This window comes from Chiloscyllium punctatum, chromosome 24, assembly GCF_047496795.1.
Source record: "Chiloscyllium punctatum isolate Juve2018m chromosome 24, sChiPun1.3, whole genome shotgun sequence".
NCBI lineage: Eukaryota > Metazoa > Chordata > Chondrichthyes > Orectolobiformes > Hemiscylliidae > Chiloscyllium > Chiloscyllium punctatum.
Genome location: NC_092762.1, coordinates 1,873,022 through 1,900,145, shown reverse-complemented (window position 1 = coordinate 1,900,145; position 27,124 = coordinate 1,873,022). Strand labels below are relative to the sequence as shown.

Genomic DNA, 27,124 nt, shown 5'->3' with positions numbered 1-27,124 from the left:
CAGTGGGTTCACTCTGGGTAGGAGCTGTTCACCCCTCTGTGTGACAAGGGATTTGCTGCGTCTTCAACACTATTGCGAGCCCAGTGAGTGCTCACAGGGAAGTGGTCATCCCCCCTGCTCCATGTGGACTGCAGGACTCTGATTCTGATGTTACTGTCCATCAGAGTCAGGAGTGGACCTTGTACTTGATGACACTGCTGGAGTATTGATGTTGTTGTTAACCACATTAACTGGGCTGGACGTGACTGAACTTACGTTGCCACTTTCTAAACCTCAGGATGTCTCTCTGGGCAGTAAGTCTCCACAAACAGCACTGTGACAATGAGCAGGGATCATCAGTTTTGATTTAAATTGTGACTGTAGCACGGCTGCTTCACAGCATCAGGTACAAGGTTGGAGTCCAGCCTTGGCCAACGGCCTGTGTGGAGTTCCCACATTCTCCCCATGATAGTGTGAGTCTCCTCCAGGTGCTCTGGTTTCCTCCCATAGTCCAAAGATGTGCAGACTAGGTGGATCAGCCATGGGAAATGCAGTGTTACAGTGATAGAGTGCTCTGGGCGTGATGTTCTTCGGATGGTCGGTGGCGTTTGATGGGACAATGCTCTCCTCCCACACTGTAGGGATTTTATTCACTGACTGAGGATAAATGCAACAGAGCAGGGTGCCTTAGAGAAGGAGCATGTGGTGTGCATCAATGCTGTCTATGCCTTTAGATAGAGGTGGGCACTGTAGGGGATATAGTGCTTTATCTCCACCGCTGCCCCCTCCCCACAACTCTACTTAGATTTGGTCCCTTCTCACTCTGTCACTTGTAATGGTTTGCTTGGCCCGTAATGAGCTTTGTTTGGAGATATTCTATTAGTCACACGAATGGTTTACTGCTGGTGATTATATGTCTAGATTAGAGCGGTGCTGGAAAAGCACAGCAGGTTAAGCAGGATCCGAGGAGCTGGAAAATGAATGTTTTGGCAAAAGCCCTTTTCCAGCACCCCTCTAATCTAGGCTCTGGTTTCCAGCATCTGCAGTCCTCACTTTCGCACTGCTGGTGATTATATGTTAACCAAAAGCAAAATGGCATAATGATGATTTTGATGGTGGGAAGTTTGCTGTGATAATATTTCTGGGTCGGAGAAAAGGGGAAAAACAACACTTCACAGCTCACAGAACGAAAGCTGAAAAGCAGTTAAATCAAACCAAAGGTTCAGACAAAGAGGGAATATTTCCCAGGAGTTTGAGTAGCTGGAAAGTGCTGGTGTCTGGGAATAGACAGGATTTTGTTTTACAGGAGGTTGAAAGTTTTAAAACTGTTATATTCAGACAGTTCAATTTATTTTCTTTAATTTTATTTGCTGTGCAAAAAGCTTTTACAACATTTGAAACCAAAATTTACAAACCTCGTGTTAAAGATAAATGTTAAATAAAATCCATCAAACCATCCTTTCACTGAAAACTGATGTGGAAGTGCAATCTCCTGGAGAATCCCTGCCCCCTTCTTCCTACCCGGGCTCCATGACTATATACATACCTGGGAGATAGCAGCAGGAGGAGACCATTCAGCCTTTCAATCCTGCTCCACCATTCAATGGGAAACAGCTGACCATCCAGCTCAATCTCCTGTTCCTGCTGTGTTCCAATCCCCTTTCATGACTTTACCTTGAAGAACTATATCGAAGTCCTCCTTCAGCTTCACTGCCTTTTGTTCCAGTGACGTTGTTGCGTTACTGTGTAGGTGTAGGCAGGGGAAATGTGATGGTGCTGCCTCCTGGAGGATGCACTCAGCGTCCCTCATCATCCTGCAGTAACATCAACTGGGTTTCAGCAACTAGTGATAGAAACGGTTTCCAGGATATGGGCATGACTGGCTCAGCCAGCATTTATTCCCCATCTCTAGTTACCCTTGAGAAGATGGTAGTGAGCTGCTGTCTTGTACCATTCACAGTCCATTTGGCGCAGAGAGACCGACAACGCTGGGAGAGAGAGTGTTGCAGGATTTTGGCCCAGTGATTCTCCATCTTTGGTTCATCAAATGTTGTGTAACTTAATCATGATCTGCACGTGATTTTGAGATTTCAGTCTGCAAATCTTCACTATCTCGCACCTTGTATAAAAGGAATATGTACAGATTAGAAATTGAGAACAGACAATTCTAGTTTCTCTGGAATATCTTTCTCCCCTTTCTTCTCCCAAAGCTGTAACCCTCCAGCCCTCTTACTCTCTCCCATCATTCTGACTCTGCTACCCCCTAATGTACACCCTCTACATTCTCATGGTGTTACTGATAAACAGATCCATGCCACCACTTCCCGTCCCTGGTTAGACTCTGCACCCATTCTGGGTTCACTTCTTTTCCCTTCAGTTGCTGCAAGTCAATAATGTAACAGCAGACTGAAACAAAAGGAAACAGAAAGGGAGGTGGCAGATCCTGGACAGAAGAGGAACCTTCAGACTGGGAGAATGGGTCAGATTCTTCCTTGTTTCCCATTGGTCAATTCCCAGTGTTATGACAAGTTGCGAATGGAACTTGGTCCCATCTAGGCGTAGTGTCACTTTGATCCCCCCAAAGCTGATCAATACTATAGGTAGATGCATCCCTTCTCCTGCCAATGACAGTGTGAAATGCTTTCCGCGAGTTACCCCAAAGAACATGCTCCAAAACCCGCCCACATTCTGTACATGTACAGTGGTGGGTTTCCTCACACACGTGTGGTCCCTGCCTCAGGGCTTGTGGGATTTGTAGTCCCCATTAAGCCTCTGGAGACCTGTCCCTGGAAAGTGAGAGAAAGTGTGGGCTGGAGGGTGTTGTCGATAGAATATCCATTCAGACACACAGGACATGTGGGCTGCCACTGGGATTTACAGAGACATCTGCTTAGACACCCGGACTTCTGACGTAAGGAAAATACATTCAGCCAATTGCGGGGTGGGGAGGTTAATAATGGGCAGCAGATTTTAAGCAGAGGTGGCTCAGTGGCTAACACTGCTGCCTCATAGCGTCAGCGACCCGGGTTTGATTCCAGCGTTAGGCAACTGTGTGGAGTTTACACATTCTCCCCACGTCTGTATGGTTTTGTTCGGTGCTCCAGTTTCCTCCCACAGTGCAAAGACGTGCAGGTTAGGTGGATTGGTCATGCCAAACTGCTCACAGGGTCCATGCATGTGCTGGTTAGGCAATTAGCCACGGGAAATGTAGGGTTACAGGGAATGGGTGGGTCTGAGTGGGATGCTCATTATAGGGTTGGTGTGGAATCGATGGATGAATACCCTGTTTCTGCACTATAGGGATTCTATTCTATTCTCATGAAGAAGAATGTACCTATCTCAATGTGTTGTGAATCTGTGGAATTTCCTATTCAAAATGCGGTGGATGCCAAGACAATGAGCAAATGTAATGAAGAGATACAGATGTTTAATTTGCAATGAGTTGAAGCGTGAGAGAGAGCAGGCAGGAAAATCCAGCTGTGACCGAGGTGAGCTCAATCATCACCGTATTAAATGGTGGAGCTGGTTCAAAGGGCTGCATTGCCTCTCCTGGGCCCAGGGCTTATCTTCTTATGGTACTAACCAGAAAGATGAATCCAAAACTCACCATCTTCACCAAAGGAGATTTTCAGAAACAGCAGGATAGTCAGGTGGATTAGTGTTCCAAACTTAGGTAGTGAGGAAGCGTCTAGGAGATAATGATTTTGCAATTTTAAACTGAGGGGTGACAGTGATTTATGGTTTTAGACTGTGTAGTACATTCACAGCGTCCAGAATACTCTGTTGTGAATATCTATCCTGTACTTTATTACAAAGCCAAGGTCACTGACAATGAAACCAAAACACCCAAGAAACATTGCCTCCCCTCATAATCTGATAAAATGACTTGTCATAAGTCTGATAGAATTTAGAACACAGATGGAAAGCGGGAAGCTTAAATCCAATCCCAAGATACTGTGCTTAAACAAAGGAGACTACAATATGATGAGGCAGGAGTTGGCGAATGCAGAGTGGAAGCAAAGACTTTACTGTGGGACAGTTGACAGACAGTGGAGGAATATCAAAGTTATTTTTCAAATTTCTCAGCAAAAGTATATATCAGTGAAAAGGAAGGACTGTAGGAAAAAGGAGTAATCTGCCATGTCTAAGGTAATAAGGGAGACTGTCAAATTGAAGTAGAAGGCATACAAACTGTCAAAGACCAAGGATAAATTCGGAGATTGGAAAAACTTCAAAGATCTACAGAAAGCATGATGAAATTGGGGATAAAAAGTGATGAGTAGCTATCCCCAGGGCCAGAATAGCAGTTTACACTGCTAGAGGGAAACTTATTGTGTAGGGAACATATGGCCTCTGTAATTGTTGAAGCATTTAACAGTTACCATAGAGATAATCCTGATCAAGTTAAAAATCACAGCACACTCCAAAAGCTTGTACTTCCAAATAATCCTGTTGGACTATAACCTGGTGATGTGTGGTTTTTAAACTTTGTCCACCCCACCACCGGCTCCTCCACATCAGAATCCTGATAGATACCCCACTGAAACTGAAGTGCCTGTCACATACTTGAGGGAGCCACAGGGGTGTGGGGAAGGGTGTGTGTTTTAGCCACAAAGTGCTGAACTGAACTAGACTTTCTAACTGCCGTTGCCATGGAGATAATACTGAGAGACTACGTCTCTATTCAAGGTCCCAAACCACAAAGGTTTAAGAATGGGAGTGGCACATCCGACAGGCGGGGAGTTACCTGATGCTGCCTGGAGGTGTTTTGCATGTACACTATCCAGGTAACTGCCGTGTCTCATCAATAAAGACTCAAAGAAGACCTCTCAGAGTTCTGTGCCTGGTTATTCCTATCCAACAGGGTTCAGGAATATGAGTACACAGCAGTCAGTCTTCACAGTGGAGGATACGAAGAACATGCCAGTAATTGATAAGGAGACTGAGGAAGGTGAGGATCTAGAAACAATCATTATCACGAAAGAGTTAGAGCTGGGCAAGCTAATGGAGCTAAAGGTAAACAAGTCTCATTGCCCTGATGGAATACATCCCAGGATACCAACAGAGTTAGGGGTAGAAATAGCAAATGCACTTAGAGTTATAGAATCCTACAGCAGAGACAGGCCCTTTGGCCCAAACTGGCCCATACCAATCAGAATGTCCATCCACGCTAACCCCATATCCCTGCACTTGGCCCATCTGCCTCTGAAACTTTCCTATCCTTGTATTTGTCCAAATGTCTTTCACTTGTTGTTAATATACCCACCTCAACCACTTCCACTGGCAGCTCATTCCATATACATACCACCTTTGTGTAGAACACTTGCCCCTCAGTTTCCCATGTAGTCTTTCTCCTCTAACTTTAACCGGATGCCCTCCAATCCTTGAGTCCCTGCGAAAAAGACCGAGGCATTCACCTTACCCATGCCTCTCATGGTCTTATACACTACTATAAAATATTACCCCTCGGTTTCCTCTGCTCTAAACAAAAAAGTCCTCGCCTGTCCAACCTCTCCCTGTAACTCAGACCCCTGAGACCTGGCATCATCCTTGTAAATTTCTTCTTCACCTTTCCAGTTGAATAACTTAAACTGACACTGCATTCATCACATTTCCTGTGTGTCCCTACGGCGCTGGAACCGATGTGACAACACCAATGGATTACAATCAATGATTGATAATTCACTCCATTACAGCAATCCCATTTTCATAGCTTTTTCCATGATGCAGGAATCCTTTGGTCTTTCTGGTTTCATGGCTAATTGTCCTCATACAAAACCAATCTGTGGCTTGACTGTTCCAGGGAAATGTGCCATGATTTTTTAGACTTTAAAAAACCAAGTCCCCACGCTAACATGGACTTCACTGTCTCAGTACTTTTTTCGTCACACGGACATTTGAAATATTCACCCACGGAGAGAATGCAAACCTTTCCTTCCAGATGAAAAGGCCAATGATATTCAGATCGGCACGGATCATGTAACATGAAGTTCAATTTGAATTTCTCAACTGCCAGTCCCCCCTTTCAATACTCTACAGCAGAGAAAACAAAGTGCTGGAGATCCTCAGCAGGTCTGGCAGCATCTGAAATGGTGACAGATGCAGGAAACATTGCAGCCTTGAAGAAGTGTTGAGATGATCACACCAGGCATGTGTGCTTGATGACCATTATGGATAAGATGGGGGCAGGGATCCCTTTCTGGAAGGGCCTTGGTGAGACCACACCTGGAGTACTGTATACACCTTTGTTCCCCTTTTCCACGGAAGGCTGTCCTGGTTATTGAGAGTGTGTAAAGGAGGATCACCAGATGAGTCCTGGGATGTGAAGATAGTTAAGGACTGCAGATGCTGGAAGTCAGAGTCTGTACAATGTGGACCTGGGGAGGTGCAGCAGGTCAGGCAGCATCAGAGGAGCAGGAAGGTTGATGTTTTGGGTCGGGACCCTTTGTCAGTCTTGATAAATAACCCTGACCCAAAACGTCAACTTTCCAGCCCCATCGTATTCATGCTGGTCATCAAGCACCTATTTATGCTAGTCCAACGTTCTGGCACTCAGTGTGTAACCGATATTTTACTGCTTGGTGTGATCATCTAAACACTTCTACAAGGCTGCAATGTTTCCTGCATCTGTCACCATTTCCAGTGCTGCCTGACCTGCCGAGGATCTCCAGCGCTTTTTGTTTGTATTGCAGATTTCCACCATTTTCCTGAAACACAGAGTCATAGACATGTAAACAGCTCCAGATTTTGTTGACTCACCTTCCTGGGATGTCAGGACTGATGGCTGAAGAGGGACTCAATCTTCGTTTAATCCTCCTTTCCTTTGGCTTTCTGAGCCGCTAACTACATCACTAGTATTCTACCTCCCATTCCCTGTCCTGAATCTGACCCTCTAAGCCTACACTTTAGTTCCCATCCCCCTGCCAGACTAGTTACAAACTCACCAACAGAACTGGCAAAAGCCCCCACCAGATTTGTCTCAGCTCTGCCCGGGGTAACCGATCAGGCTGGTATAGGTCCCACCCTGAAACAGACCCAGTGCCTGAAGAATCAAAACCCTTCTGTGGTACACCATTTCCCCAGCCACACATCCAGCTGATCTACCTTCTCATTCCTGCTCTCATTAGCACATGGCACTGGGAGTAAGTCTGACATTATTACATTTCAGGAGCTACATTTTAATGTATCTCTGCTCTCCCTATATCCAGCTTTCAGGCCCTCATCCCTCTGTTTAGCGATGTCGTTGGTATCTGTGTGTTGCACCACCACGGCCTGTTTACCCTCCAGCTCCAGAATGTCCTGCAGCCACTCCATGATATCATGGATCTTGGCACCAGGGAGATGACACACCATCCTGGATTCATGTCTGTGGGCACAGCAGTGCCTGGCTGTACCCCTGATTATTGAATCCCGTCACTATAGCCCTGCCACTCTCATTCCTCTTGTCCTGAGCAGAGCTCTCTGTGGTGTCATGAACCTGGCTGTTGCTGATTTCCCGAGAAGCCACCCCACCCATTCCCGCCCTTACAGAATCCCAAGTGGTATACAGTATCTGTATGAGAAGGGGATAACAACGGGGGACTCCTGTACTCACTTCCTGAGCCTTTTACTAGATCTGATGGTCACCCATTCCCTTTCTGCCTGTGTAACCCTCACCTGCAGGGTGACTAACTCACTAAACGTGCTGTCCATAACATTCTCAGTATTGCAGATGCTCCACAGTGAGTCCACTCTCAGCTCCAGCTCGGAAAAGCAGTTTCCCAGTAGCTGCAGATGGGAACCCTTGCTGCACAAATAGCCGTCAGGGACACTGGAAGCGGCCCTTATTTCCCACATTGTGCAAGAGGAGCACACCACGGGTCTGAGGGCTCCTGTCACAACGTCTCTCTACATTCATCTAGTTACTTCCATTAAGAGAATTTAAATGAGTGAGCAACCTTCCTTCACTTCAAACATGTCCATTACAATAACAAAAAATATCTTTATTTAAGCTGATATGTCATACTTTAAAAACTTAAATACTCCACAGGTATCACTGAAAAATTGGCTATTCCCATTGGGACTGTGAATTTCTGAAAGGCCTGAATTAAAACGGAGTTTCAGCTTCACCTTCTCCCTGTCTCACCTCACTATTTACACCCAACTCCAAAACACTCTCATTGAGCCAAGCAGCACTCACAGTGTAGCCCGGGCATTTTCATTGTCTGCTCACACCTACACTTCCTTCAGCCTCCTGTACTGTTCCAATACAACACAATGGGAGCTCAGGAACAGCAAATCATCTTTCAATTCAGCCCTTTGTAACCCCAGTCAAAATGGACTTCAGCAGTTTCTGAATGAACAGACAGTTGTCAGAATCTGGAACATTCCACCTGAAATGGTGCTGGAATTTGAGTCCACAAGGAATTTCAATGAGAAATTTGCAGAGAATTGGAAGTAGGGAGTTTACAGTTTAACATTATAAAGTGGATGATTGAGACTAAATCTGACAGTTCCTGCAAAAAGACGAGGTGTAATTTGGATAAATCTGTGCTCTCTCTCAGGTCAATACCTCCTTCCACAGCTGCAGGGCCAAGAATTGAACACATACCCCAAGGGGGATCCAACCATGAACTTGAACATCTTTCTGCCTTTGGCTAGACAAAAATATTGAAGATATATTCCCACAGACAGAACAAACAAACCTTTCTCCTTCCACAGTTAAATGCCAATGATATTCAGATCCTGATGACTCCGCTGACTGTAGAAACATGTTTTTTGAGATCCCAGTCTCAATTATTCTCAATTAATATCCTATAAAATGAATTCACAAAACAAAGCTCACAGTCAGTGCAAGATGAACAGTGAAGGTAAACACTTCTCTTGGTATGTGTTTGATGTGTAAATGCTCCTCTTCAAATCACCCCGCCTCCACCCAGGAAGAGGACAAGTACATGCTCCTTGCTGTACTTTGCCCCAAATAAAGATGGTGGCCATAACCCAGGACCTCTCACTGCCTGAGGCCCAAGCCATCTTCCCCTTTGCTGCAAATGTGGGACCAAGAGTTTCTAATTCAGACTAACGACCTGCACAGAGTGTAAATAAATCCTCCCAGTCTACACGGATACATTTCATCCGGTTTCTGCTGCCACTCTCCCCTTTCCCCTTTCCGCCTCCTGCACACACCATGGGTTACCGCAGGTCCAGTGACCCTTCCTCCGAACCGATGACAGCTGGGAAAATTAGAATCCCTTCAGGAAACAGGCCCTTTGGCCCAACAATTCCACACCCACCCTCCGAAGTTTATCCCACCCAGACCCATTCTCCTATTCTATTACTCTCCATTTCCCCCGAACTAATGCACATCCCTGAACACTACGGGAACCTTAGCTGGGCCAATTCACCTCACCTATAGATCTTTGGACTATAGGAGATAGGGGTTAAAGAGTAAATAATAGGTGGGGACAGAGCCCAAAGAGACACAGGAACATTTGGAAAGATAAGGGAGTGGGAAGTTGGAAAGTTGTTAATGGAGGAGACAGGAACCTTCTAGCATTTCAGTGGCAGTGGTGAAAATGGTAGCTACATTGTGCCTGCAAAAAATACCTTGAGCTTCCAGTTGCCTGTTCTTTAACACACAAGAGTGTTCCCTGTCCAACATCTCTGTCTCATGCTTACTGCAGTGTTCCAGTGAAGCTTGATGCAAGCTGGAAGAACACTTCAGAACATACCCAAATGGCTTCCTATTTCAAGGGTTGCAATTTCCCCTCACATGTTGTTAACAATGCCTTCCAGTGTATCTCCTCCACTTCCCACACCACTGCCCTTGAACTCCACCCCGTCAAATTCAACTAAGATGGAACCCCACCATCCTCACCTTCCACCATCAGATCCAACCCCCTGAGATATATTTCCCTCCCCACCCCTTTCAGCATTCCACAGAGATCATACCTTCTGTGACTTCCACTTTAGATCCACACTCCCCACCAACCCACTCTTCACTCCAGGCACCTTTGCTTGCCACTGCAAGAGATGGAAAATCTTTGCCCAAACCCTCCCTTTAACTCCATCCAAGGCACCACTGGATCCTTCCACATCCAGCAGACATTTCCCTGCCCACCCAAACACCTCACCTAGTGTGTCCCTTGCTCTCGGGATGCCAAATTGTGGAATATTTCAGGGAACATTTCTGGGACACATGCACCAACCAACCCCACCGCCCTGTGGCCGACCATTTCGGCTACCCCCCACTCCCTTCGCCACCATGCTGCCAAGGACATGCAAGTCCTCCATCCCCAAATCCGAGCCACCCAACATCTGGAGGAAGAACACCTCATCTTTGCCCCCTACCCCACATACCAGGCCTTGTTATTACGTAGCCTACCATTACACATTACCTATGGTTAGCCACTAACAGTCCCCATAAACAGCTATTCACCTTCCCCCCCACCCCCCCATCCGATCGTTATTCACTCCTTTGTCCAACTGCTCCTATCTCTCTCTTTGGACTCTATCCCCACCTATCATTTACTCCTTAACCCCTACCTTCTGCATAAAAACAGACTTTTTTTCTCAGTAACGTCAGTTCCCGAGGAAGCGTCACTGGATCGAAAATGCGAACTGATTTCTTTTCACAGATGCTGCCTGATCTGCTGAGCATTTCCAGTACCTTCTGGTTGTTGTGTGTGATTTACAGCATCCACAGTTCTTCTGGTTCTAATTTACCCGGAGTATATAATTCAGGTCCAGCAGAATGAAACAGTGTTTATCAACCTTCCCAGTCCACACTAACTCCATCTCTCTCCCAGTATCTGCTGTCTCTCCCACTCCTTCATATTCAGTCCCCCCTCACAGTGACACTGCGCCTGCAAAGCTGATGGTCATGTGTTGGCCTGCTGGACCCCTCATTCACTCCCATTGGCTGGAGGATCACGCCAACTCTCCTATTGGTCTGAAGCTGTGTCAATCAGCCAGGCCCCATTGTGACATGAGTGTTGGGATCCTTCCAGGTGTATCAGAGGCTGAGGGGTGACCTCAGAGAGGTTTATAAAATCATGAGGGGCATGGGTAGGATAAATAGACAAGGTCATTTCCCTGGGGTCGGCGAGTCGAGAATGAGAGGGTGTAGGTTTAAGGTGAGAGGGGAAGAATTTAAAATGGATCTGAGGGGCATTTTTTTCCCCCACTGAGGTTGGTGCATGTATGGAGTCTTCTGTCAGGAAGTGGAGGATGTTGGTATAATTATACCATTTGGCATCTGGATGGGTATATGTATAGGAAGGGTGTAGAGTGATATGTGCCAAGTGTTTGCAAAAGGGACAAGATTAGGTTGGGATATCTAGTCAGAATGGCCCAGTTTAACCAAAGGGTTTTGTTTTCATGCTGTACATCTCTACGGCTCTGCCCTGTGATGAGCTTCTGGATGGGTCAGTATCACAGAGGACAGGGGCTGAGGGCTATTCAGCCCATTGGGGCTGTACTCTCTCCCTCTGGAGATGGTACCAGTCAGTCCCAACTCACCTCCCATTTGGACAGAGCCCTCCAAATCCTTCCTTAAAAATGTTAAATTTCAAATTTGTTTTGACAATAATTACTGAATCTGCATCCAGCTGTTGGTCAAACTGTTCCAGATGCTCAGAACTTAGTGAGTAAAATAATCTTCACATTTTTCTTTGCATTATTTGCCAGTTACCTGAAAATAGTTACTAAAAATTGTGACATTAAAAATTTCTCACTCTGTCTCTCTGTAAATGAAATACCCTGGAAACAAATCAACTCCTGGTCGAAATCACTGCTTAACCTTCTCAGCTCCAAGGAGAATTGTCAGACCTTCTGCTAACTCTCCATAACAGAGAAACCTATCTTAATTTTAATTTATTAGTGCCGTGGAGATGTACAGCACAGAACCAGACCCTTCAGTCCAACTTGTCCATGCTGACCAGATATCCTAAATTAATCTTGGCCCATATGCCAACAGTTGGCCCATATCCTTCGAAACCTTTCCCAATCACATATCCAATGAGATGCCTTTTAAATATTGTAACTGTACCAGCCTCCACACTTTCTCTGGCAGCTCATTCCATACACGTACCTTTGCCCCTAATATCCCTTTTCAATCTTTTCCCTCATGCCTGTGCTTTCTAGTTTTGGACTCACCTAAACAGGAATACGACCCTGGCTGTTTACCCTATCCATGTCCCTCACGATTTTATCAAACTCTACGGTCACCTCTCAGCATCCGATTCTCCAGTGAAAACAGCCTCAGTCTATTCAGCCTCTCCCTATAGCTAAATCCCTCAACCCTGGCAACATCTTTGCATTATTTCTGAATCCTTTCAAGTTTAACAATATCATTTCGATAGCAGGGAGAGCAGGACTGAAAGCAGAATTCCAGAAGTGGCTGAATGAATGTCCTGTACAGCCGCAAAATGACGTCACAACTCCTGTACTCAATGCACTGACCAATAAAGGCAAGTACCAAACACTTTCTTCACTGCCCTGCCTATCTATGATTCCACTTTCAAGGAACTATGAACCTGCACTCCAAGATCTCTTTGTTCAGCAACAATCACCAGGACCTTCCCATTAAGTGTAGAAATCCTGTCCTGATTTGCTTTTCCAAAATGCAGAACCTCATATTTATCTAAATTAAACTTCATTTGCCACTCCTCAGCACATTTGATTGGAGTCTCATTGTACTCTCGGGTAACTTTGCTGTCCACTGCACCTCCAATTTTGGTGTCTATTGTAAACCTACTAACCATAGCTCCTATATTCACATAGAAATCATTTATATAAATGGCAAAAAGCAGTGGACCCAGTACCCAGCCTGACAGCATATTGGTCATCACAGGCTTCCAGTCCAAAAAGTACCCTCCACTCTGACACTGACTTCTCAGCAAGGTTAGTGCTCATGGCATACAGGGAGAACTAACCATTTGGATACAGAACTGGCTCTTCACACTGGAGGCCTGTGACTAGTGGACTGTTACAAGGATCACTCCTGGATCCACTACCTTTCATCATTTATATCAATGACTTGGATGTGAACATCGGAGGTATAGTTAGTGAGATGACACCAAATCTGGAGGTGTAGTGGACAGTGATAAACAGTACCTCAGAGTACAATGGGATCTTGATCAGATGGGTGAATGGGCTGAGGATTGGCATTTTGGAAACTCAAATCTTAGCAGGTCTTATACACTTAATGGTAAGGTCCTGGTGAGTGTTACTGAACAAAGAATCCTTGGAGTGCAGGTAGATAGGATAGTGAAGGCGGCATTTGGTATGCTTTCCTTTATCGGACAAAGTATTGAGTACAGGAGTTGTGAGGTCATGTTGTGGCTGTACAGGACATTGGTTAGGCCACTTTTGGAACGTTGTGTACAAATCTGGTCTCCCTCCTATTGGAAGGATGTTGTGAAACTTGAAAGGGTTCAGAAAAGATTTACAAGACCTTTGCCAGGGTTGGAGGATTTGAGTTAGGCTGGGGGGTTGAATAGAGGTTGAATAGATTGGGGCTGTTTTCCCTGCAGCGTTGGAGGCTGAGAGGTGATCTTATCTATGTATATAAAAACCTGAGATGGATTGATATGATAAATAGACAAAGTCTTTTCCCTGGCGTGGGGGTTCCCAGCACAAGAGGGCATAGGTTTATGGTATGAGGGGAAAGACTTTAAAGAGACTTGAGAGACAACGTTTTCACACAGAGGGTGGTACGTGTATGGAATGAGCTGTCAGAGGAAGTGGTGGAGGCCATTACAATTGCAACATTTAAAAGGCATCTTCATGTTTATATGAATAGGAAGGATATGGGCCGGGTGCTGACAGGGGGGACTAGATTGCATTGGGATATCTGATCAGCATGTACTGGTTGGACCGACGGGTCTCTGTTTGTGTGCTGTCCATCTATGACTGTTTGACCTTCCAGCCAATTCCGTATCCAAACAGCTAGTTCTGACAGAATTCTATGGTATTGAACCTGCTAACCAGTGTGTTATGTGAAACCTTGTGTCTTTCTCAAGTCCAAGGTACTGATTTCAATGCACAAAGCTATGCTGACTCTCCCTAATATTTTCTTGCTTTTCCAATGACATGTAAATCCTGTCCCTAAGAATCCCTTCCAACAACTTCTTTGCCACTGACTTCAGGCTCACCGGTCTATAGTTCCCTGGCTTTTCCTTACCACCTTTCTCAAATAATGGGACAAATCTTCCAGCACCTCACATGTGGCGATCAATGATACAAATATCATAGCGAGGGGCCCAGCAAAAGCTTCTCTAATTACCTACAAAGTTCTGGGATATACCTGATTAAATTCCAGGGATTTATCAACTTTTATGCATTTTAAGACATCCAATACCTCCTCCTCTGTAATATGTACACTCGCCAAGTTATCAATATTTATTTCTCCAACTTCTCTAACTTCCACATCCCCTTTCAGTAAAAACTGACATGAAATAATTACAGAATCTCTCCCACCTCCTGCTGTTCCATAGACAGTCTTGTTGATCTTTGAGGGTGGCTATTCGCTGCCTAGTTATTCTTTTGTCTTTAGTGTATTTGTAGAATCTCTTTGGATTCTCCTTAAACCTTTTTCCCAAAGCTATCTCATGTCCCCTTTTTCGCCTCCTGGTTTCCCGCGAGTATACTCCTACTGCCCTTACAGTCCTCTAGGGATTCACACAAACACAGTGCGGTCTGTACCTGACATATCCTTCCTTCATTTTCTTGACCAGAGCCTCAATTTCTCAGGTCATGCAGCATTCTCGATGCCTCCCAGCCTTGGCCTTAACGGGAACATACTGTCTGTGTACTGTCATTGTCACAGGCCTATGGAGGATGTGGCAGATGAGGACAGAGAAACAATCATTATCAGTAAAGAGGTAGTGTTGGGAAAGCTAACAACTCATTCTTATTTCTATAATTCCTCTCTAGCCTCAGAACTATCATTATCTCTGCATCAAAGACATCTCAATCTCTGCAACATCCTCCAATCTCTAATCTCCTCCAGTCTCAATAACAGAGTACAGAGCAGCACGGTTTGTGCGAACCAGAGATCGCCCATTGGGAAGGATGGCAGGGTCCCTGACAGGGGGCACTGGAGATTTACCAGGATGGTTCAAGGAATGGGGGATTTTAGTTGCAGAATTTGTGGGCCTTTTTTAACATTAATTGTTCACGTGACATGTGTGTTGCTAATATACATCAAGAATAACCATCCGCAATTAATGGACTCTCCTTTTCAACCTCTCCCCTTGCCTGCGCTGTGGTAATATTCAGGTTAACCACTACCAGACATCTCTCTCTAATGAGAGAGCTGTCCTGTGGTCGGGTAGGACAATGCTGACTTGATCTTTTACACAGTGATGCCACTGTGCCTCTAGGGTGGGGAGAGGGAATGCTGAAGGTGGTGGATGGGAAATCACTCGGGTACAGTACTTTATCCTGGAGGATATTCACTTTCTTTAATATTGTTGGAGGGGGGTGCACTGATGCAGGCAAGTGGAGAATGTTCCAACACAACCCTGATGTGTACCTTATAGAGAGCAAACAGACATTGGGGAATCAGGAGTTTGGGGAAACTGAGGTGTTCTCCTTGTAGCAAAAGAAATTTGGGGAGCTGTGACAAAGTGGTTTACAAAAGTTACGCATTATTATAATAAACCTTAGATCCTTCAGCTCATTATACAAGGATTCCAGGACACATGTTGAAGATTTGGGAAGATCTATTGAAAGGATGGTTTGATTCAAAGGAGAACTTTTATTCAGCAAATGGTATTGATCTGGAACACAATACTCTCACACAATACGAATATCCAGGCCCTGATGTATTGAGTAATTCTGTCAGAGTTTGGCGTTACAATGACTGAGATTACCATCTGAATATCTACCTGTAATACAAGTTTATAAAATCCGTCACTGTCAGTACAAGTTTGAAACTCATACAATCCCTTCCTCCTGGCCCAGGATGACTGTACACATTACCCCTGGTGGAGGTCAGCAGGCTCTTCAAGGGCAAATCTATGTGGGTTTCTATGAATTTCCACCTTGGAACTTCATGTGACTGAATATGGGACAGAATGTTCCAAGATTCAGTGAGATATGGAGAGGAGGATTTGCTTCCTTTTCTTTCCTTCCATTCTGCCGCTGAGCCTCCTCAATAAGACATGGGGTGTGAAAGGCTCATGCACCTTGATGGGCAAGTTGTCTCCATTCTGACCAATGGGCAACAAGCTCCTCCCAGTCATGAAACAGAGTATCCCTGAAAGATAGCAACTGTGCATGCTTCCCACTGCCCAGTGCTCACAGTACATGTTTCGAATAATGAGGGGGGAATCTCCCAGAAAAGGCATAACAGGAAAGTTCCAAAAGGATTATAAACAGTTTACAGAGAGATATTCACAGGAAACTTGGGCAACAAGTTGGCAAATAGAGTATAACTTGGGATAAACTGTAGAAAGCTGCATCACAAAGGGACTGGGGGAAAATGAGCAGGAAACAGAAAGCGAGCACACAGTTACAACAGGGAATCAGGAAAGGGAATGGAATACTGTCCCTTATTTCAAAGAGTTTGCAATGTAAGAGTTTGGAGTATATACCTTAGGGCAACTAAACAAATGACAAGTGAGACCACATCTGGAGTAACGTGAACAGATTTGGTCACTTTAGTTCATGAAATAGAGCAGTTTATTGGAGGCATTTCAGAGAAGATCCATTGGGATGATCCCTGTTTTGAAGGGATCATCCTGTAAGCAAAGGCTGAATAAGTTGGGAATATACTCACTGGACTTTGGAAGAATGAGAGGTGATCTCTTTGAAACATACAGGATTCTGTCGAGGTTTGACAGGGTAAATATGGAGAGGATGTGTCCCATTACGGTGAGTCTTGAACCAGATTCTGGATCAGTCGCGGAATCAAGGGCTCTGTTTCAGATTTCTCAAGTTAAAGGCAACACCGACACAGGTTAGGGTTTCAGTAGCAATGGAGCTGGAGTGAGAAGGAGATAAGCAACGTTTTAGAGATTGGAATTCCTGGTGTTTGTGATTGTGTAGATGTCTGATCAGAAGGTCACCTTGGGGTCAGATATGAGAGCAATATTGTGAAGAATGTAGTTCTGCCTCAGACACTTCCCAGTGAGAGGGAGGGACACAGCAGTAAGGGAAATGAATTTGGAATAGCAACTGAAGGCAATGGGTTTAACAATGACAGTGTATCATTGGAGTGAATTGCAGCTAATTGAAGTGTGGTAAGCAGTTTGATAACTGAGTAATGGTGGAGTAATGGAGAGGGATGATGGGGAGGGAGAGCTGGGCATTGCCAGTGTACATGTGAAACCTAACACGGTGCTTTTGGGCGATGTTATCTCCTGGCAGTATGTAGGTGAGAAACAGGACAAACCAAGGATAGACCCTGGAGGGACACCAAATACAAGGAATTCAGAAAGGAAACGGAGAGTGGAGACGGAGCAGGATTTTCCAACGATGGTGAGGTCAAATATTAGGTTTTAGCAGAATGGGAGAGAAGGACATAACCAGAAAAGACAGACAGACAGATCATGGAACAATATCTGTGAATTGCAAGTGGGGGGGGGTGACCGTGGTGGAGGGAGGGAGGGCGGTGACAAGCAGGAGGATGAGACAGATTTGGAATGTCCATGATTTAGCTACATGAGGGTAAATGGTCAAGATGATCTCTAATAAGGCTTGACAAGGGACTCAAGGAAATGCAAGTTTAGGACTAAAATGAGGAGCACTCTTGTGAGGCAGAATGGCTCGGTGGGCTAGTGGAGAGGGAGGAAAGAAGCAGAGGCAGCTGATCGGATTGTCTCAATGTTATTGACAGAGAAACTCCATGTGCTCCTCACTCTTGTTGTTGGAGGGGAGGATGGAGGAAACAGGGTAATGGACAGTGTTTTTATTTCCAAAACAATAAACAAAACCTGTGATAGTGATTCTAAAAATAAGTGAACAAACCTGTCGTATTTATCATTTATCAAGAATATTAAAATATACAACTGAAGTTCAGGTTTGAATCCCAAATCGGTAGAGGGTGGCTCTGAATTCAAGAAAAAAAAATAACTGGAATGAAGAATCTACTGTTTGCCATGGAACCATTGGGGATGTTTTTCTGCCATTGACAATGTCCTTGAGGGAAAGAAACCCGACAGTGGTCCATCAAGTCACTCATTGTATTAACCACTACACAGTCTCAACAAAGGAATGAAACTGGATGGGCCACATTACATCTACCAATGCACTGGAAAATACAACCACACAATCAGCCCTCTTGACCCTGCAACTTCTGCCTCACTGTGGGCCAACAACAGCAGCAGAACTGTACTCCAGCCCAATCTGAAATCTCATGGCCTGATATCCCCCACTTAACCATTAACATCAAGCCAGGGGAATCAACCCTGGTTCAATGGTGAATGCAGGAGGGCATGTCAGGAACAGTACAAGGCATACCTAAAAATTAGGTGCCAACCTGGTGCAGCTACCAAACCTGCAAGCCAAACAGCACAAGCAACACCAAATAGAACTAAGTGATCCCATAACCAACAGATTAGATTGGAGTTCTGCAGTTCTGCCACACCAAGTCAAGAATAGTGATGGACAATTAAACAACTCACTGGAGGAAGCATCACAGATATATCCACCCTTACTGATGGAGGGGTCTCACAGATTCATGCAACAGATAAGAGGACAGCATTAGCAGCGATTTTCAGCCAGCAGTGCCAAGTGGATGAGCCTTCTCCATTGGTCCCTGCCATCACAGATATGAATCGACTTGGTTGAAAACTCATTTCCAATCAGATCAAGAAATGGATAAGCAGTGTAAAGGTATGGGCCCTGCCAATATTCTGGCAATAATACTGTTGGCTGTGCTCCAGAACCTGCTGCCCACCAAGACAAGTACTGTTCCAGTACTGGCACCTACCGACTTTGTGGAACATTGCTCAGGGATGTTCCAACACAAAAACACAGGGCAGATCCAACTCAGCCAATTCCCCTCCATCAGTCCACACTCGCTCAGCAGTGAAGTGATGGAAGGTGTCATCAACAATGCTGTCAAGCAACTGCTCAGCAATAACCTGCTCAGCGATGCCCAGTTTGGGTTCTGCCAGGGACACTCAGTTCCTGAGCTTGTTACAGACTTGATTCACAAACTGACAAACAGCTGAATGAGGTGAGGATGACAGGTCAGCCCCCCTCCAAGACCACTATTTCGACTTCAGTCATATCACCTGACCTCACCACAGTCTCAGCTCATTTGCTGAAACTCTTATTCATTCCTTTTGTTGACTCTAGATTTCATTATCTAAACCCACTCCTGGCCAGCATCACATTCACCCTCCCGATAATCTCAAGAATATTGAAAACTCTACTGCCGAAGTGCTCACTTGTACCAAAACTTGCTGATCAATCAAAAGACTCCCATTTATAAGCAACAAGTGGTTATTTTCGCTCCTTTGAATTAATTCCTGGCTGTAATCATTCCTATCTCCCTGCACCACACACCTTTTCATATCTCAATAACTCATTTTAGTCCAGACTCTCAATGATGTGTTTATTTTTGAGTTCTCCTGTGTGAATATTTCTATAGACTCCAAGGGAACATGGTCTGGAATCCCCACTCTAACTCTCTAAGATCTACTTTCTTACTTCAAGGCATTCTTGAAAAACTGCTTATTTGGCAATGGTTTTGGTCACTGGACACAATATTCTCCATCTGTAACCTTATGTCAAAACTTCTCAATAATATTTTTGTGAAATTAAAACCATGATGATTTGTACAGATATCTTCTACTCTTCAATATCGCTGAGTGAATAATCTGTAATGTCTCTTACCCAACCACGTTGTGGGAGCACCTTCACCATACAAACTGCAGCAGTACAAGGAAGTCAAACATCACCCTCTCCACAGGCAACAAGGCTTTGGCATTGATCGCTGGTTTCTGTGGAAGGAGAAATACACAGTTGATGTTTCAGGGAGTGCAATATGAATTATAGGGAATGAAAATGGTGCAGAATTTGACTGTCAGAAATTGAAGGAAAATGCACTCGCTTATTGGAAAAAAGAATTCTTGACTGTCAAAGATATTGTGGAAAAAAATAACCTGATAATGGAACATCATACGGTCAGGAGCCGGGCAGCAGTAGACAATTCATTTACATTCCTGAAGAAGGGCTTATGCCCGAAACGTTGATACTCCTGCTCCTCGGATGCTGCCTGGCCTGCTGTGTTTTTCCAGCTCTACATTTTTCAATTCATTTTCAAAACAGCTGTGAAAGTAATTGTAAAATACTATACAGAGCAAAAATATACCCATGAGAGATTGAGGAAGCGAGATAATGAACAAGTGGACATCAGAGAACCCAGAGATGAACCAGGGCAGAGTTCACTTTTATGATCCCACAGTCAAAGATGTCTAGCACAAAAACAGACTTCTTCGGTCCAACCTATACCAACCAGATATCCTAATCTAATCTACCTTCATTAAATCCTTTTTGCCACTCCTCATCTGATCAATATCCCACTGTACTCTGAGATAACCTTCTTCATTGTCCACAATACCTCCAATTTTGGTGTCACCTGCAAACTTACTAACTAAACGGCCTCTATTCATATCCAAATCATTTAAATGAATTACGAAACAAATCCAGAAAAAAAGTCCATTTCTCTGGGTTTGAATGTGCTCTGTGTAAATCCTGCCCTATGACTCTTTTTACCAGGGAAGACTGTACATCCATCCCTCTGAACTTTGCCCCCTACAAAGCTGGCGGCCGCGCACGTGTCCAGTGAATCATTGCCCCGAATAAAGATGGCGGCGCTCACTCGGGCCGATTACTCAACGAGGCATTTTCCCGTTTACTTCAAAAATGAGACTGAAAGTTTCAAATTTGTATTTTCCGATGTGTACCAAATGATTGTAAAACCTCTCAGACCATACCAACACCATTTCCCTCCCACATCCTGCTGCTTATTTCTTTCCTTACCGACAGCACTCCGCTCACACATCCCCAACATCCGCGCCGACCGCGAGGATGATCACGTGGTATAGTCAAGTCCCGCCCTCATTCACTGATTGACCGGAGGACCAACTACCCCAACAGGTCCTCCAGCTCTACCCCTGCCTTTCCATTGGTCCACCACTGACATCATTAACCCGGGGTAAAAACAATGACTGCAGATGCTGGAAATCAGATTCTGGATTAGTGGTGTTGGAGGAGCACAGCAGTTCAGGCAGCATCCAAGGAGCAGCGAAATCGACGTTTCGGGCAAAAGCCCAAATAAAGGCAGTGAGCCTGAAGCGTGGGGAGAAAGTTGCATAGAGTACAATGGGTGAGTGGGGGAGGGGATGAAGGTGATAGGTCAGGGAGGAGAGGGTGGAGTGGATAGATGGAAAAGGCGATAGGCAGGTAGGACAAGTCATGGGGACAGTGCTGAGCTGGAAGTTTGGAACTAGGGTGAGGTGGGGGAAGGGGAAATGAGGAAACTGTTGAAGTCCACATTGATGCCCTAGGGTTGAAGTGTTCCGAGGCGGAAGATGAGGCGTTCTTCCTCCAGGCGTCTGATGGTAAGGGAGCGATGTTGAAGGAGGCCCAGGACCTCCATGTCCTTGGCAGAGTGGTAGGGGGAGTTGAAATGTTGGGCCACGGGGCGGTGTGGTTGATTGGTGCGGGTGTCCCGGAGATATTCCCTAAAGTGCTCTGCTAGGAGGCGCCCAGTCTCTCCAATGTAGAGGAGACCGCATCGGGAGCAACGGATACCATAAATGATATTGATGGATGTGCAAGTAAAACTTTGGATGTGGAAGGCTCGTTTAGGGCCTTGGATAGAGGTAGGGGAGGTGGTGTGGGCACAGGTTTTACAGTTCCTGTGGTGGCAAGGGAAAGTGCCAGGATGGGAAGGTGGGTTGTAGGGGGGCGTGGACATGACCAGGTAGTCACGGAGGGAACGGTTCTGCAGAAGGCGGAAAGGGGTGGGGAGGGAAATATATCCCTGGCGGTGGGGTCTGTTTGGAGGTGGCGGAAATGTTGATGGATGATTTGGTTTATGCGAAGGTTGGTAGGGTGGAAGGTGAGCACCAGGGGCATTCTGTCATTGTTACGGTTGGAGGGGTGGGGTCTGAGGGCGGAGGTGCGGGAGGTGGACGAGATGCATTGGAGGGCATCCTTAACCACGTGGGAAGGGAAATTGCGGTCTCTAAAGAAGGAGCCATCTGGTGTGTTCTGTGGTGGAACTGGTCCTCCTGGGATCAGATACGGTGGAGGAAGAGGAATTAGGAATATGGGATGGCATTTTTGCAAGAGGTAGGGTGGGAAGAAGTATAATCCAGGTAGCTGTGGGAGTTGGTGGGTTTGTAAAAAATGTCAGTGTCTAGTCGGTAGTCATTAATGGAGATGGAGAGGTCCAGGAAGGAGAGGGAGGTGTCAGAGGTGGTCCAGGTTAATTTCAGGTCAGGGTGGAATGTGTTGGTGAAGTTGATGAATTGCTCAACCTCCTCCCACCCGGGCCCGATTGTTAGCTAGAGCATGCGCACTGCTTCATGACTTTTGTTGCTGTTTATCAGTTACAAGAGTGAGGGACAAAGTTAAAAATCACACAACCACCTGATGAAGAAGCAGCAAAGCTCGTACTTCCAAATGAACCCAGTAGACTATAACATGGTGTTCTGTGAATTTTGAATTTTGTCCATCCTAATCCAACACCAGCACCTCTAAGGTAAAAACAATGACTGCAGATGCTGGAAACTAGATTCTGGATTAGTGGTGATGGAAGAGCACAGCAGTTCAGGCAGCATCCGAGGAGCAGTAAACTCGACATTTCAGGCAAAAGCCCTTCATCAGGAATAAATGCAGAGACCCTGAAGCGTGGAGAGATAAGCTTGAGGAGGGTGGGGGTGGGGAGAAAGTAGCATTGAGTGGGGGAGGGGATGAAGGTGATGGGGTGGGGGGAGGGTGGAGTGGATACGTGGAAAAGAAGATAGGCAGGTAGGACAAGTCAAGAGGACACTGCTGAGCTGGAAGTTTGTAACTAGGGTGAGGTGTGGGAAGGGGAAATGAGGAAATTGTTGAAGTCCACATTTCAACCCCAGGGCAACAATGTGGACTTCAACAGTTTCCTCATTTCCCCATTCCCCCACCTCACCCTAGTTCCAAAATTCTGGCTCAGCACTGTCCCCTTGACTTGTCCTACATGCCTATCTTCTTTTCCTCCTATCCACTCCACCCTCCTCCCTGAACTATCACCTTCATACCCTTCCCCACTCACCTCTTGTACTCTATGCTACTTTCTCCCCACCCTCTTCTAGCTTATCTCTCCACACTTCAGGCTCTCTGCCTTTATTCCTGATGGAGGGCTTTTGCCCGAAACGTCGATTTTACTGCTCCTCATATGCTGCCTGAACTACTGTGTTCTTCCAGCACCACTAATCCAGAACCAGCACTTCCAAGTCGAGTGAGGGAGGAATGCATAACATAACAAAAGAACTAGGAACAGGAGAAGGCCGTCCTGCCCTTTGAGCCTGCTTTGCCATTCAATGTGACCATGGCTGATTATTTCGTGGATGCAGAACCATTTACTCACGTTCTCACCGTATACCTTAATTAATTATTTCTTTTTTAAAAAACCTACCTTAGCTTTATAAACGTTTACTGAACTATCATCAACTACTTCCCTGGGCAATGAATTCCATAGAGGTCAAGAAGTTCCTTCTCAATTCAGTCTTAAATTTGCTGCCTCTAATCTTGAGATGATCCCTCTTGTGCTCGCTTCACCTGCCAGTGGCAACATCCTCTCTACTTCTATTTTATCCATTCCATTCATTACTTTATATTTTTCCATTCTTCTGAATTCCAATGAATACATTACCAATCTACTGTTAAGCCAAGCCCCTCAACTCCGGAAACAACCTAATTAACCTCCTCCTTATCGATGGGGCGGGGCAAATATAATGCGATTCAGCAAGAATTAGGATGCATAGAATGGGGTCGCAAAATGCAGGGGATGCAGACTATTGAAATGTGGAGCTGGTTTAATGAACAGATATTACATGTCCTTGACAGGTATGTCCCTGTCAGGCAGGAAGGAAGTGATAAGGTAAGGCAACCATGGTTTACTGTGGAAATTGCATCTCTTGTTCAGAAGAAGAAGGAGGCTTATGTGTTGATGAGGCAAGATGGTACAGATGAGGTAATGGAGAGTTACATATCAGATAGGAAGGATTTAAAGGGAGAGTTAAGAGCAAAGAGAGGACACGAGCAGTCTTTAGTGAATAGAATAAAGGAGAACCCTAAAGCTTTCTATAGGTATGTGAGAAACAAAAGCATAGGGTCGGAATATGGCCAGTCAAAGACAGAAGTGGGAAGTTCAGTGTGGACCCTGTGGAGATCGGTGAGGTGCTAAATGAACATTTCTCATCAGTTTTCACTCAGGAAAAGGAGAATATTGTAGAGGAGAAGAATGAGGTACAACATATTAGACTAGAAAGGATAGAGGTTAGTTACAATCAGGTGTTATCAATTCCAGAAAGTAGACAAGACCCCTGGGCTGGATGGGATTTATCTGAGGATTCTCTGGGAAGCTAGGGAGGAGATAACAGAGACTTTGGCTTTGATATTTGAGTCGTCATTCTCTACAGGTTTGGTACGAGAGGACTGAAGGATTGCAAATGTTGTGCCCTTGATCAAGAAGGGCAATGGAGAGATCAAGAAGGGCAATGGAGATGACCCAGGTTATTATAGACCAGTGAGCCTTACTTCTGTTATAGGAAAGGTTTTGCAAAGGATTATAAGAGATAAGATTTATAATCAATGAGCAAACAACAATTTGATTTCAGGTAATCAACGTGGTTTCATCAAGGGCAGGTCATGTCTCACAAACCTCTGAGTTTTTTGAGAAGGTGACCAAGCATGTAGATGAGGGTGGGGCAGTTGACATGATATACATGGCCTGCAGTAAAGCATTTGATAAGGTTCCACATGGTAGGCTGTTGGAGAAAATGCAAAGACATGAAACAGAGAGTGATATAGGAGTTTGGATTCGAAACTGGCTTTCTGAAAGAAGGCAGCGAGTGGTGGCTGATGGAAAATATTCAGCCTGGACTCAGGTTAGTAGTGGTGTGCCACAAGGATCTGTTTTGGCACCACTGCTGTTTGTCATTTTTATAAATTACGTAGATGCAGGCATAGGTGGCTGGATCAGTAAACTTGCAAACGACACTAAAGTCCGTGGAGTGGACAGTGTGGAAGAATGTTACAGATTGCAGGTGGACTTGGATAAACTGCAGAATTATGCTGAGAGGTGGCAAATGGAGTTAAATGCAGCTAAATGTGAGGTGATGCCGTTGAGAAGAATAACAGGAAGGCAGAGTACTGGGTTAATGGAAAGATTCTTGGTAGTGTGGGTGTGCAGAGGGATGGTGGAGTCCATGTACATAGATGCCTGAAAGTTGCCACCCAGGTGGATAGTACTGTTAAGGCAGTATACGGTGTGTTAGGTTTCATTCATAGAGGAATTGAGTTCCGGAGCTGCAATATCATGCTGCAACTGAACAAAATGCTGGTGCGGCCATACTTGGAATATTGTGTGCAGTTCTGGTGCCCATAATCCGGGAAGGATGTGGAAGCATTTGAAAAAGTGCAGAGGAGATTTACCAGGATGTTGCCTCGTCTGGATGGAAGGTCTTATGAGGAAAGGTTGAGAGACTTGAACCTGTTCTCATTGGCAAGAAGCGACTAAGAGGGGATTTGATAGAGACATACAAGATGATCAGAGGATTAAATAGGGTAGACAGTGAAAATCTTTTTCCTAGGATGATGACGCTAGCATGTATGGGGGGTACAACTACAAATTAAGGGGTGATAGATTTAAACAGATGTCAGAGGCAGGGTCTTTACTCAGAGAGTGGTTAGGGTATGGAATGCACTACCTGCTAATGTAGTTAACTCAGCCACATTAGGGAAATTTAAACAATCCTTTACTTAAGCACATGGGTGATTTTGGGATAGTGTAGGGGGACGAGCTGAGAATAATTCACAGGTTGGCGTAACATCAAGGACCGAAGGGCCTGTTCTGCACTGTATTGTTCTATGACTATAGTGCTACAAGAGATTTCTGCTGTCTTAAACAGAGTGATGGATCTTGTATTGTGGGCTTTCAAAATGTCAGCGATCTCTGCCAACAATGTACGAGGTAGAGTCAGGGCAATAATATGATGCTGCAACAGGAGGGGAAGAGGTAACTCCATACAAAACCCGACACCTTCTCATCTATTTTCACCTCTAAAACTGAGGAAATTCTACAAAAGCAACTCCATATCCCACCACAACACTTTGCCCCACAATCGTGGTATCTGGCTGTGCACAAGGAGGAGTGCAACAGTCTGTATTGGGACCAATGGGGCCCTGAGCACTTGGTAAAGACTGAAATCTTCTGAGCATTGAGAGCCCCACCACATTGTATGTATTTTCTATATTTTTTCCTCTGTTCCTAACTTCCCTTGTTTTTCCTAATGAACCTGTTCAAAGTAGTTATTACACACACCTGCACTTGCTGTGAATTGAACTCAAGCCTCTCGATCCAAGATTCGAGATATTTTCACTACATCACAAGACATTGACTCTAACTTCCCTTGTCCCTTATTGTTTCTTGTGCTGAGTCACGTCTGAATCAACTCTGCAATTGGGAGGAAGGGGCAGAACTGATGACCGAGCAGCGGCCGGTCCTCCAACCAGAAGTGAGTGAGGATCGTGGCCAAAGCATTCTCCGGGAGTAAACGCTTCAAGATTGGTCAGAAAGCAAACTGTTTTGCAGGATTGATAATTCTCATTAACATAGTGGAGCATTAAACCTCTCTCAAACATCTATGTGAAAATTTAACAAACAGTTGAGATGCAAATCTGATAACGTACACATTTCCAAACGATTTCCACAATTCGAGTAAGAAACCTCTTTTCAAACTCCCAGAACAATTAGTAATTTACATACCTGGCCGGTATGGTTAAATTGAAGCGACCAGTCTATTTACATGCTAGATAGCGCCATGACTATAACTCGACAGAGCAATTATTAATGACTAATATTTCCCCCATGATTCTGTGCAGGTATGAATATTCTCTGTAAACTCATTGATAACTTCAGACGCACGCGTAGTTTGCT

General features: G+C 45.0%; 1 long non-coding RNA gene across 2 annotated transcripts; it reads right to left on the bottom strand.

The window, feature by feature from the left end:
• Positions 1-1,400: 1,400 nt before the first annotated feature.
• LOC140494368 (uncharacterized) lies at positions 1,401-27,113 on the bottom strand. Of its 2 annotated transcripts, none has more exons than XR_011963930.1 (3): positions 26,954-27,113; positions 19,810-19,916; positions 1,401-2,098 (listed from the first exon to the last, which is right to left on the bottom strand). It is a non-coding gene; the product is annotated as an uncharacterized lncRNA (long non-coding RNA). The 2 variants fall into 2 exon arrangements; XR_011963929.1 differs by lacking the exon at positions 26,954-27,113 and adding an exon at positions 20,959-21,009.
• Positions 27,114-27,124: the final 11 nt, after the last annotated feature.